This window comes from Xenopus tropicalis, chromosome 5 (assembly GCF_000004195.4).
Source record: "Xenopus tropicalis strain Nigerian chromosome 5, UCB_Xtro_10.0, whole genome shotgun sequence".
Lineage (NCBI taxonomy): Eukaryota > Metazoa > Chordata > Amphibia > Anura > Pipidae > Xenopus > Xenopus tropicalis.
In genome coordinates this window covers 77,447,379-77,461,301 of record NC_030681.2, presented here as the reverse complement: position 1 = coordinate 77,461,301, position 13,923 = coordinate 77,447,379, and the positions used below count along the sequence as shown (strand labels likewise).

General features: G+C 39.9%; 1 protein-coding gene across 1 annotated transcript in view; it reads right to left on the bottom strand.

The window, feature by feature from the left end:
* The window catches only part of wasf1 (WASP family member 1), a 36,249-nt gene extending 23,695 nt beyond the window's left edge, over nt 1-12,554 (bottom strand). The window contains 1 exon segment of the mRNA NM_001102747.1: nt 12,367-12,554. The gene's annotated coding sequence lies outside the window, so the exon portion shown is untranslated.
* Nucleotides 12,555-13,923: the final 1,369 nt, after the last annotated feature.

Sequence of the window (13,923 nt, the reverse complement as noted above, 5' to 3'; positions counted from 1 at the left end):
TCTGCGGTACCCCTTTAAGGGTCTAGTTACACAGCAGGCACCATTGATCATTGTTTGTTGCCTATACTAAATTAAAACCCGAGGCACAAATATCAGTGCAGTAAAACTTATAAAAATGATTAAAACTAACAGGTGGTACAATATATACCCTTATTTCAAAACAGTCTTACTACCCTGGCAAAATTCAGTGTGCATTTGGGTTACACCAAAACACAATGGGGCAGAGCAGAGAATCTACATGCAAAATGTATAAATCAAAAGTTCATATAGCAATCTAGGAATTTAGATCTAGGAAAATGACAGGTTGCTATTCCTCACAACTAAACAAATAACTTTTTAGCTATGTTCCCTCTGATTTCTTCTTGGCTGTGTGTGAAAAAAAAATTCTATTGTGGGCACGTTTAAAACCTGTGTGCACAGTGCATAAGTACAAAATTGTGTCTTCACACAAAATTCTTTGTGCACATCACAATTTTATGTGTGCGCTGGGCTCAAATTTAGGCTCAAGCGTAAGAGCATGAATTAGAGGGAACAGTGCTTGTAAACATATACATACAAAAATTCTTCACCTTTATTCAAGCATTTATTTTGCCTTCTGTCTTTCCTCTCGATTGCTTTTCCTGGCCACTGATCCTGCAACTCCAACAACTATTGGAGTTAGCCAACAGGAAGTGAGTGGGTGTGTTTGTTTATATTTGCTACAGATGCAGATACATACTCTGCTGTCAAGTTGTTTAGCCAATAAAAAATATCATAATTGTTAAATATAGTGTTGCATTTCATGCAGTCCTAAATATTAGGCAAATTAATAACAAAAGACAGAAACATGAAATGTGTTCTATAACCAAGGACAGCTTATATATACATACATATTACATACATCCAGCCATGCAAATGACCTAACCCAGTTTTGCATGACAGTGTTTGCATGGTATAAATGGACAGCATGCTTGAACGGACATTTTCAAGCATATGCTTTGCATTAAAAGGCAAAAACTATTTAATGAATATGCAGAGTTTGAAAAGGCACAGCCATAACATTGTTTTTAAGCTTCTAACACAGGCTTAAATACCACAATGTAGTTTCCTGCAGGAGGAAAATTTGCGCGACTTTGGAAAACGAAAAGACATGTGCCTTCCCACCAGCAATTCACTTTATTGCCAGTGAGAAGGCATTTCGGGGAGAGAAGTTCCCTGTGGTAGCAGAGATTTAACCGCAGGTGACTAATCTTCCCATGTGCCCCTGCAGACAAGATTAGGGTCCTGGCAGACAAGATTAGTTTCCTGCAGTAAATCTGCACTAGCACTAGTGACTACTCTCCTGCAATGCTTTCCCACAGGCAATAATGTAAATTGCCAGTGGGGAGAACATAAGCAGGTAGCCCAAAGTTTCCTTACCTGGTCAGCTTTGGGCTACTTTAGAAAGCCAAAGCAACTTTTAGGGCTCTGGCACAAGGGGCGATTAGTCGCCTGCGATAAATCTCATGTGTCGCGGGCGACTAATCTCCCTGAAATGCCATCCCACTGGCGAGAATGTAAATCGCGGTGGGATGGCATACGCGGCGCCGCGTTTTCCCCAAAATCGCAGAAGTTTCCTCTCAATGCAACTTTTCCGCAAAATCGTTGCGCCGCGTATGCCATCCCACGGGCAATTTAAATTCTCGCGGTAGGATGGCATTTTGGGGAGATTTGTCGCGGGCGACTAATCTCCCCGTGTGCCAGAGCCCTTAGGTTTCCCCACCAGCAGTTTACAATATTGCCAGTGGATAATAATTTTTAGGAGATTAGTAGCACAGAATAGCAAAGACTTATTGTGGGTGACTACTCTCCATGTGTGCCATTACCCTATGATGACCTTCTGAACAGCAGAATGATTGATGGCCCATTGTTAGATAAACTTTGCAAATCCATTCCAGACTTACAAGAATCAATAACCTTCTTTCTGAGGCCTCAGACAGCTCTTTAAACCTAGGCATGGTGATACCTCATACCATATACTTTAGCAGCAAAAAGCAAACCAAACTAAAGATCTGAGGAATAAAGATTTGCTATAACATGTTCTACTTATTTGCATCAGATCTAGTGCAACTGATTCTTAGTATTTGAGCTAATGATAAATGTAGGGTGCTTACTTCTTTCACATGCACAATTTGCATTTACAAAATGGACTACATATTGCAAATGGTGCATATTTATCAATATTGTTGAAAAGAATTGCCAGCTTATCTCCCACATAGCATTAGGTGCCAAGAAAAAAACATCCTAATTATGAAAGCCAAGGGTCCGCTGAACAGTTTAATGCCCATTGTGCATAGGATTACCAAAGTAACAGGCATTTAGAGACCCCAAAAGTTAGTGCATACAAATTGCCCTGGAGATCACTTCAGCTACCTAAATTCAGACACATTTACAACATTTTTTGTGGTGCAAAAATATACACTGCCCCCCCAACACATATGTTTGGAAAGTACACATTCAGGTGAATTCAAAATGGGTACCCATGGCTTTCAACTCCACATTCCAGTCGCAATGCTTTCCTTAATTAACGGTTTGATTAAATACCATGTGTATTATGTACCATTAGATCCCTAACAGTAGAGACCCTAGAAAACCATACATTTTAGGAAAGAACACATCCAGAAAGTGCAGGTAGGTTGTTTGCATGTGCCTGCGGTCGCCTAGGGCCCCTGGGTGATCACACCCAAGGCCCCGCTTGACCCCTGCCTCTGCTCGTTGCCTAGGGGCTGAGGAACAATCGGTGAGTGGCTTTAAAAGTCGCTCTTCCGCTTCCAGACCATGAAGCGCAGCAGAACATAAAATTTACTTTTATGCACAGAAAGTAGATTCTACATCTGTGTGTATTTATGTTTTACAAAAATGTATTTTTGAAATTGCCAATGACTGGTATGAAATCAACCACATTTTGATCAATTTCATAGTCAAGTCTGTAGGATATTTTTTTGAAAATTACCACCACTGCAACTAAAATGTGCTTCACCATTAAAATTCCATTAAAAATATTCTATAAAAATGTTGATTGCAATGCATGTAGAGCCAAACTAATGCCAGAACAACCAATATATAATTTTACCTAATACATAATGCTACTTTGGCAAGCAGAGTGTACATGCGAAGAAAACCAGCTGGCACTGTGAAAAAAAAGGAATAGCAGCTGTAGAAGAACTACAGCTCCTTAAACCAAGTAATGGCATTAGTTCAAGTTTGTCACTGGTTAAGGGTACTGTAATCTTTAGAACCGCACATTAGTAGGCAGCTGCCTAAAAATCTGCATGTACACAATCTGGCTGTAATGGTCATGCAATGAGTAGAGAATGCGCACTGGATGTCAGAGGTGTGGTTAAGAACAAATGGATGGGCTGAATCAAGGAAAGACTTGTAACTTTTTTTGTTTATTTTTATATTTATTGTGATTTTTCTGTTACTTAGCTTTCTGTTCAGCAGCTCCCCAGTTTACTATTTCAGTAGGTATCTGGTTGCTATGGTCTTATTAACCCTATCAACTAGGCAGTTATTTGACTGACAGCCTGAAATATGAATAGACGAGCGACCGATTTGAAGGATAAGTGATAAAAACTACCAATAAAATTGTAGCCTCACAGGGGGTTATGTAATAAAAGGCAGTAAGATAGCCCAGGGGAAGAAACCCATAGCAACCAATCAGCAAGTAGCCTATACCAGTTGCCTGTTTAGAAGAAAACAAATTTAGTGCCTTTCATTACATATGGACAGAGTTTATTTTTTGCTTGAAGGTAGTGACCACCCTTTGAAAGCTGAAGAGAGGCAGAAGAGGATGGCAAACAAAAAAAAAAAAAAAGACCAATTGCAAAGTTGCTGGGAATAGGATATTCTGTAAGATACTAAAAGTTAAATGTGAACCACTCCATGAAGAAAGTGCAGCCATGTGGGGGAGACCCCATAGGATAATGTGATGGGGTGCTGTCCAATCCTGAAAAAACTAGTAAGGTAGGAGGAAGGCTGCATGATGTTGTGCAATGTAACAATGAAAGGAAACTAAAGCTAATAGTAATAATGGACTCATTAACCTTATCAGAAACTGAAACGAAACTCACTCGCTGCTAAACTATGAAGAAAAATATTTAACTACATTATTATGTGTGTAGGGACCAATAGGATTAATGGCCCCTATGGCTTTAGGTCCCTGTTAGTTTCTTTTACCCGTCACACTTTGCTATGGTGATTTCAAAGGGGTAGTTCTTCCTCTTTGGACTTTCATCCTCTCCAGGTGAGAGGACGCAAGTCAAAAAAGCCCAGTAAAGAGTTTTGCCCTCGAAGAAAGTCGGGAACAGAAAACAAGCCAATACGAGTAGCTTGTGCTCCACACAATTGTCTACTTTACCCAACTCACATATCTAATTGAGGATTAAAACAAGAGGATTTCTTGTCTAAGACAATTTATTGGGTTGGTTGCAAGAATCTCTGGTGTCCTCTACTTTTATTTCTACACAGCAGCAGTGGTGTAGTGCTACAACAACATCTCCCTTTTACCTCCACTTAGCAAGAGCCCATCTAGGTAAGAGTCCAGTCCAGTTCTACCATTACTAGTATGGACAGGGCCTTTTTAGCCAATATAGGGTTACATTTAAGTTTCTATGAAAAGAAAACAAAAATAAAATACATCAGTCACATTAACCACCTTTTACTACATGAACATGAAAAAAAAAAAAAAACAAGCGAACCATGAAAAATCTCAACCATTGTTTAACATACTCTTTTAGATGAACCAACCTGATCTAGTCTAACACGCCAGTCATGAAATATCAGTTTAGGAATGTTGCAGACAACTAAAATAAGTTCTACACAAAACACAAAATTGTTAATTTTCCCTCATTAAAAAAAAAGCAACTTATTAACTCTCTAAACGCCACTAAAGATGGCTATACACATAGCAATTACGATCTTTCCTGCGACCATTGGTCTTAAAAGAGGCAGGCAGGGCCAAACTCCAGTGACCATCAACCGCCCCCAATGAACTGACTGACAGTCATTTTAACTATTTATCTAAACTGCTTATATTGGAATCTATTTACTAAATTATATGAGGATCTCCTACATGAGAATGACTGGTTATTAGGCCACACAGCAATAACATAGGAAACTTGGCTATCTTAAGTATAAACTCCATTTACCCCCCAATTAAAAAACTAACTTATCAGCACATTCATGGTTTTTACTACTGACTGACTTCACAGCAAGATCACTGGGCTACTATACTTAAGGCGGCTATAAACATTAAAATTGTGACCATTGGTTGCAGGAAAGATCATTCATACCTTCCACCAACGTTCAGAGCTGAATAGTCAGATATGGATGTAGAAACAATAGGAATTCTACCCCTATCTAACAATTCAGCCCTAAATGCTTGCCTTTGCTTGGGCGCCCGATCAATGAGATGATCGATATCCAAGGCTTTTGCAATATCGGTCGCCTTGTCAATACACCATACACGCACCAAATATTGTACGAAACCATGTTTCTTAAGATAATATCAGTGCATGTATGGCCAGCTTACACAGTTTATGTAACTTCCATATCAAGCAATGACACTAAAAGAGGAGGCAGGAAGGAGTGCAGGGTTTACACTTAGAGCAAACTCCCTTGACCCCCTATAAACTGACTGTTATTAGCAATGGAACTCCTTATATGAACTACTTATTACAGAGTAACATCAACTGTTTATATTGCTCTGTGAGTCTACAATTGTATTTTTTTTTTGTTACTTCTTATTATTTATCTTTCTGTTTAGGCCCTCCCCTATTCTTAATGCTGTCTTTCTTTCAAATCACTGCATGGGTGCTAGGTTAAATTGGACCCTAGCAACCAGACAGCCAAAATTCCAAACTGGAGATCTGCTGACCAAACAGCTGTATAATTCAAACACCGCAAATTATACAAAATAAAGACCAATTGCTAATTGTCTCAGAATAGAAATATCATTCTTATCATACTAATGTAACGTGAACAACCCCTTTAGGGCTCTGGCACACGGGGATATTAGTGGCCCGCGGCAAAACTCGTAAGTCGCCGGCGGGATGGCAGACGCGGCGGCGCGATTTTACGCAAATCGCCCCGCCGCGTCTGCCATCCCACCGGCGACTTACATTGTCACCGATGGGATGGCAGGGGAAGGCAACTCGGGGAGATTAGTCGCCCGCGAACAGGGAGTTTTGCCGCGGGCGACTAATCTCCCCGTGTGCCAGAGCCCTTAAGAGGAATGGGACTAAACAGTTTGAAATCTCAAGTGTGAATCTTTAGGCAAACAGCTGACCTAATATTAAGTATTTTGCCCAGCATATAATAATATGCTTTCCTTTATAATGTAAGTGAAAAATTACTTTGAAAATACATTTTCTTCAATATTGTTTCATATTTGTTTAGTTTTTAAAATTATTTTTGTTAAATCAGATAATAGTTAAAATCTCAAAATAAAGGAATTATAGAGTAAACAAAATGTGATAGGTAACACAAATTGAAATAAAAAATTAAAGTATAATTTAACATAAAAGTTTTATGCCTATAATTCACCTTAAATAGGAATGCCAAATTTCAGAAAGAAAAAAAATATATATATTTTTTCTAGATAAGGTGTAAAAACACTGGAATACTATAATTTTTATAGCAATATTTGGCATAGATCTCCACTGTGTACAAAATGCATTCATATGAACACAATTTAAGAAGCGGCAATACTTCTATGTGTAGGATATGCCATGAATGGTTGGAATTTCAGTGAAAAAGATTTCACTTGGCAGTTGGAATGCTTCCCTTGCAGGTAGTACAGGTATAGGACCCATTATCCAGAATGCTCGGGACCAAGGGTATTCCGGATAAGGGGTCTTTCCGTTATTTGGATCTCAATACCTTAAGTCTACTAAAAAATCAATAAAACATTAATTAAACCCAATAGGATTGTTTTGCATCCCATAAGGATTATTTATATCTTAATTGGGATCCATTACAAGGTACAGTTTTATTTCTACATAGAAAAAGGAAATCAGTTTTAAAATTCTGAATTATTTGCTTATAATGGAGTCTATGGGAGACAGGCTTTCCGTAATTCGGAACTTTCTGGATAACGGGTTTCCAGATAAGGGGCCCGATACCTGTACATAAAATAAGCAGTTTCCTCTACAGTGAAGAATTTTCTATATATGCTGTAAAAACTTACAGGTAAGGGCTAACCAGAAAGAGAACAAATTCAAAATAAAAATAACCAGTACAAGAAGATTTTGTGCAAATAAACAGTACTTCATTTAAATAAATAAAAAAATAAACATATTGTAATGCTGAGGAAAGCAACCGGTTTCAATATTTATAAGGTAAATCATGCTGGCTCATTTACATTGCTGCTAGTAAACATCACATACACAGACTGTATTCCATGGCAGTTCTCGTTAGCTTCAAATGTACCTTCTTCAAATAATTTAACAGTAGTGGACAAGTGCTAAGATGTCAAAAGAACAGAGGCACTGATGAGGCACTGTAAAGATGGAATGATAGCCCGTGCTGAAATCATGTACTAAATAAGAAAATATTTTATCACAAGGTGCTACTTCATGAAAAGCTGCTGTATAACAAAAATCTTTCTACACAAAGAGAAAAAAGTTACTTGAGGCTCCTTCCCCGGGCCTTTTGTGCCACATGACAAAAAATCTTTTATTTGCTTACCTCTTTTCTTCTTAGTTATGACAAGTTTGCAAGAGTTACTAAATGACTGGTGATACTAATATAAAGGATGTTTAACCTCCATATTTAAAAGGTGGCCAACACGGCTTATTGTAGCTGCCGATATTGGTCCCTTGGACCGATTCAGCAGCTTATTGGCCCGTGTAGGGGCAGCAACGACTGGCCTGCCCGACTGATATCTGGCCTGAAATCGGGCAGATATCGATCAGGCAGGTTAAAAGATTCAGGTCGGATCGGGAACCGCATCGGCTCGTTGATGTGGTCCCCGATCCGACTGCGCCCTTAACAGTCGTTATAATTTGATCGTTTGGCCCCAGGCCCAAATGACGAATTAGCCTAAATTCCCCCGATATCGCCCACCTGTAAGTGGGGATATCAGGAGAAGATCCGCACGCTTGGCGACCTCACCAGGCGAGCGGATCTTAACGTGTATGGTTACCTTAAGACCGCGGTACAAGTGATGTATTTATACCTGCTTATCAGGGGTAGGGAGTCTTTTTTCACGATTACTGCTTGAATACACAAACTTGATGTAAACTGTCCTAGGTGCAAAGCAATTGATGGTGTTTTTCATATGGTTTGGAAACTCCCTCAAATAGCCACATCTTGGTCCAGATCATCGAGAAGTCTTTTAAGCACTGCATATGATATTGTCCCACTACGTAAAACTAGAGCCTTGAAAATAAAAAAAACCAACAACTACTATAAAAACGAATAATTATGACATTAATAGATCCTATTTCTCCCATGATCCAGCTATGGACACTTTCCCAGTAATTAAGCTAACCTATATAACCTACAGCATTCCCCTGAAATTTAAAGAGCCTCTGTAGTTGGATGCTATTACCCAAGTACGGCTGGCCATATATGTAATGGTTTTCTTTACAACCATTTCATTGCGATCCGACAAAATTGTACAATTATCATAAGGCTAGTGAACACTGAACGATTGAACATCTGGCAATATTTCTTCCGACATCAGTCAGAAAATTGATTGCACAGGTTTACAAATTTTTGTCTTATACGTCACATACTTTTCCAGTTTGTGCTTCAACTAAACAATATCACTTGAAGGTCATTTTTGTTGATGAACAATCATCAAGCTCTGTCGTAAGACAATGAATCTACAAAAAAATATATATATATATATCTCTGTATGTATGGCCACCTTTAGGGTGGCTATGTAAGAGCTGATGAAATCTGCCAACTTGGTCCCTATGTATAAGGCCCTCTGGAGGGCCTACCCCATCAATACATCAGTCCACCGGCCAGGTTTGAAAATCCCTTCAGGCAAGGGTCACACTGCTGTGCTGATGCAGTCCTTGTCCATTGGGTCTATTTATGCCTACTGTATTATTTGATCAGTTCCAATTTGACCCAGGAAGTGGCACAACTGGTTGATTTACAGCCCAAACCACAGGCCAAAGGAGTGTTCAGCACAAGCCCTATACATCAGGGGTCTCAAACTCCCGGCCCGCGGGCCATTTGCGGCCCTCGGTACAGTATTTTGTGGCCCGCACCAACGCCTTCTCAAAAGCAATGAATGGATTGCGATTTTTATTGCGATTCAAGGGATAATGCAAGGCACGGCGGGCAGCTAATTGTGCACACAGAACGTCTTCCCATAATAACTTATGATGGCATAACGTAATTTCCGCAATCAGCAGCTCCCGCCCGCCGTGCCTTGCATTATCCCTTGAAAGCCAATTTTTTGTGAAATCCCTTATGCGGCCCAGCCTCATCCTGACTTTGCCTCCTGCGGCCCCCAGGTAAATTGAGTTTGAGCCCCCTGCTATACATTGAACTAATGTTAAACAAGGGAATATAGGACACTTTAGGGATTTGATGATGTAACTACATCCAAGAAAGTTCCAGAATGCTGCAGCTTGGGTCCAACCAAAGGACCTGAATTAACAACTAAAACCCCATTAATGCCTCAGGAGCAGCATGGGATTCAAACATGTTTCCCATGCAACTAATTGCAATTTTGTGTCCAAGTCATTTCATTTTTTCCTTTGAAAATATCATCCCACTTAGATGTAATTAAACTGTATCATGAAATTTTCAGCCAAATTCTGTAAGATACATTACCATGCTGCTGGAAGCAGTCCAGCTGAGTCAGATGACAGCCCATAGTGTGAATTATTCATTAATCAAGGTAGAAATAAATAGTTTCCTGATATTTCACTGCTCTTGTGGTTGGATCAGTGACTTAATGTGCACATTCAGTAAAAAAAAAGGCACATCAGCTATTACTTAAAAATGACCCCTTTGAACATGTATATTAAATGTGACACCTTTAGATCAATTTGCACAGCTTGACCAACCTTTGTCACGTGGCTACACTCCTTAAAACAGATATATGCACAGACATTTAGAAGCACTGACTGGAAAAAAATACATTTCAACCATGCATCATGTTTTCTCATTAATACAATATGTCCTTTTATGGGGAATCTACAGCCTCCCATGAAAATGGTATATACACAGCTAATACACATTGCTAATACAAAAGCTGAACAGGAATAATCCTTACCACTCACTCTACAAAGGGCATCTCATGCAGTTCCTTTCCCTTACAGGACAGATAAGGTTTATTGTATTGCATAATGTCTAGAATTGCCCTGATTATCTATCTTCTGCTTTGCTTTAAAGTAATTTTGGAACAGTCAGCTTGAATCTGCACATTAACACAGGCCTGCTTCTTGAACTAAAACATTATATAGAGTAATTTGAGCTATACAATCTTTCAATTGCAGCTTCAGAAAGAATTAATGATAAACTTAGTACTTTATTCAGATGCACATTACATATAATTTACTACAAAAGGTTTGCTATGCCTCTATATATGCACTCAGGTTTTTTAGCCGTCTTTCCCCTCGTACAATCCCCACAATTTTCTGGAATGCACCAACATTACATGAAGAGGAAGAAGCAGGATACCAGTGAGACATCATCTCACCCCTCCTCTTCCAGGAAGGAAAAACTGGCAGGTGGGGGTTGGTAAGAGAGAAGGAGGATCAAATTGCTTTAATCAGATACCAGTCCAAGTCTGACACAGCAATATTTATATTCAGGGCACACACCTTGTCTGGGCAGACAGAGATATGGCCGTGTTTGCTGTAAATGGCATACTTTTTTAGGTACACAGGATACCTGGACACAGTTTAGAATGTTTCTGCACATAAACTGCACACAACTCATCCAAATGAGCACCAATAGCACTTTTCTTTTCTAAAAATCTGGTCTCTTTATTCAACTTGACAATTATATCCCAGGAAAGAGGAAAGCACTTGCCATGAACCCATACTTCATGTAACTCAGGATAAGTAAGGAAACAGCTAACCTGTAGGCAGTAAATGCGTGATACATATTAACCAACACTGACAGAGAAAGCAATTTAAACCCTAGCCACAGGGAACAGGGCAAACTATAGCGTTAAGTACCTACTGTTTATTTCTAATTCATTAAATATTCAACATATTAAATTTAAAATAAAAAAGTCTTGAATTTGGACTGTTAACACAAAACGTATTCAGGTATGACAATTTGAATGGACAATTGTAGGGAAAGGACCCATTTTGAAAAGATAATCTGTTTTTTTTATTGGGGGGGGGGGGCCTCATGCATGTTTTTCCTGCATTAAAAGAGCATGTTTTAACTCACATGTTGATTAACAGATAACAATAAAGCTTCTTTACAACAAGGTTCACTGAGGTCTGGCATACAACATGTCCTCCTGGTAGAATTATCTGAATCTGACATATACAATATATGTTTCACTGTAACACCCACTGGCTGACAGAACTAGAACCACAACATGAACCTTAGATTATCAAAGATTATTTTACCTGCAACCCCTCCGATGTTGCTGAACTACAACTCTCCATTATTCTTTCACTCTCTATATCCTGTAGCCTTAAAAGGCTGTTGTAATGCAAAAGCTGGAAGACTGCAGGGCAGCATCTCTTTACAGTATACTATCCATCATATCTCAGAGATCCCTTCTTTAAAATCATCTGGGAATATAAATATGGGGCAAGTACAAGTGTGTAGATAAAAAAGGGATCCTATGCAGGATGCTTGTATATTCATAATGTCTGCTTGGTGCAAAGCTTTGATTAAAATGACATGCAGATCATAGAAATGTATCATTAGGTTTATCAAAATATATGAAGAATGGTACTGTACAGTTAACCAGATACGGCATTATGTCCCTAAAATACCAGAGCAGTGACAGGTTGGAGAATGGCAGCTATTCCCCCAAGCCCTTGCTCCTTACTTCCAGGAAAATAGACTGCGGGCTCTTCAAAGAGCAGCTCACTCGCAGCATCAGTATTCAGTGAAAATGGATACTGGTTTTCTCTGTGTGGCTCAGTGTTTTGCTAGACTACAACACCCAGCACCCTCTAACATATGCTGAAAGGCGGAAGCATAATGAGTGCTGTAGTCCAGCACAGCTGGAGGACACAAAGGTTGGGAATGAGTGGAACGTGGCTTTGGAACCTGCGTGTGTGCAGGTATGTGCTTTCCATGTGCAGTTACTGCCCACATAATCCCTCGTACATGATATATAAAGATAAACACACAAACATACGTATAGATCTATATAGCGACAGATGTGCCAGGACGAATACATACACACAGCCCGAGCTCCGGCTGAATGAAGCCCTCCGCACTTCTCTCTGCAGCTGGACACTCAGCGCTCCCTGCAGCTCATCCTCCCTCCGTTACTCCGAGAGTCACGTGTTGCCTCGGACTCCCCCTCTTGCTCTGCCAGTTTAGCAGCTTTCCCCCATTCCAACCCCCGTTGTCACGGACAGTCCGTGAAACAAGGACAACAAACAACGAAACACAAACCCGGGGGCGCTCGCCTGCCCTACAGCAGGAGCAGAGGCTTGTGATGGAAGAAGGCGGAGATAGGTGATCCGTGAGGAGGGAGGCAGGGAAAAAGAAGGGGGCGTGTTGGTGAATATCAGCTGAATCTTCTTGTCCCACTCCGTCTCCCTTAATATGAACACGGCTTACAGCTGCGTTGGCAAAATGGCGGCTGTGTTATGTTTCATTTATTTCACTCACAATAAAAGTGAATTCATTTATGCTGTAATATACCCCTTTGATCCCAACCTACAGCTACGCAGTGGTACAGCCCATCAATCTGCGGCTTATTCCGTCTGATCCTATCCTGTCTTGTGTTTTCTTGAGGTTAAGGAATTAGAAAAAAAAATCTTAGTGACGTCCCTGCCGGCTTGTTCTACCAATAAGAAATCATGGTTTGTGCCGAAGCGGCCGGTGATATGGTGCGAGGTGTTTGTGCTGTAGGTGCATGCCTTCCCTGCCATCACAACGTGTTAAAAGCAACAAACGTTATTGTCGGGCAAATTCCTTTTTATGCTTTAGAAAATAATACCATAGAGACAACCTGCACCTATCAAAAATATTGTTCCCTCAAAAAAAGTGCGCAGATTAAAATCATTTTTTAAAAAAAAACGTTAAAGTGTTAAAAAAACAAAAACTTTAAATCTATTACAATGTGTTAGTAGTAAGTCAAAGCAAGAAGTTTGACTAGTCGTCCAACTGGCTTTCTATATTCACTTATTACAATAGATATACCAGGACCTGGATAAATGAGAACCTTCGCAGACATATAACCATTTAGGCTGATGCCACATGTGGCGTTTTTACGCTGCGTATTTTCTCAGCCTAAAAACACCACACAAGCCACACAGCCCCTGACTATGGCGTTTTTCAGCCTAGTACTGGTGACGTAGCAAATCCCATTTCCATGGTGCTAATAGTGCAAAATAGTAAAAAACGCCGCGTATTTCCGCTAGGTCTGGCAGCTGCCTTTGTGTATACATAGGAATAGCTTGCTGCGCAAATACTGGCGTATTTCGGCAAACGCTTGAAAAATCCGTGCTAAGACGTTTTATTGCGTATTTACACATTGTGTGGTTTGCTACAAGTCTTTTCAAGTTATTTCTATGGATGATGATATCGTGCGTTTTTCAGCCGCCAAGAGAATTAGAAAATACGCAGCGTAAAAACGCCATGTGTGGCATCAGCCTTAGGTTTGAAAGGGTGGTTAAAAATATAATGCAGCTGTAGTAATTAACCTTCTTTAGGTTAGTGCCACATGAGGCGGATTCTTGGCCTGTAGTTAAACACTGCACGTGCCTGCATCCAGGCCGAAACAAT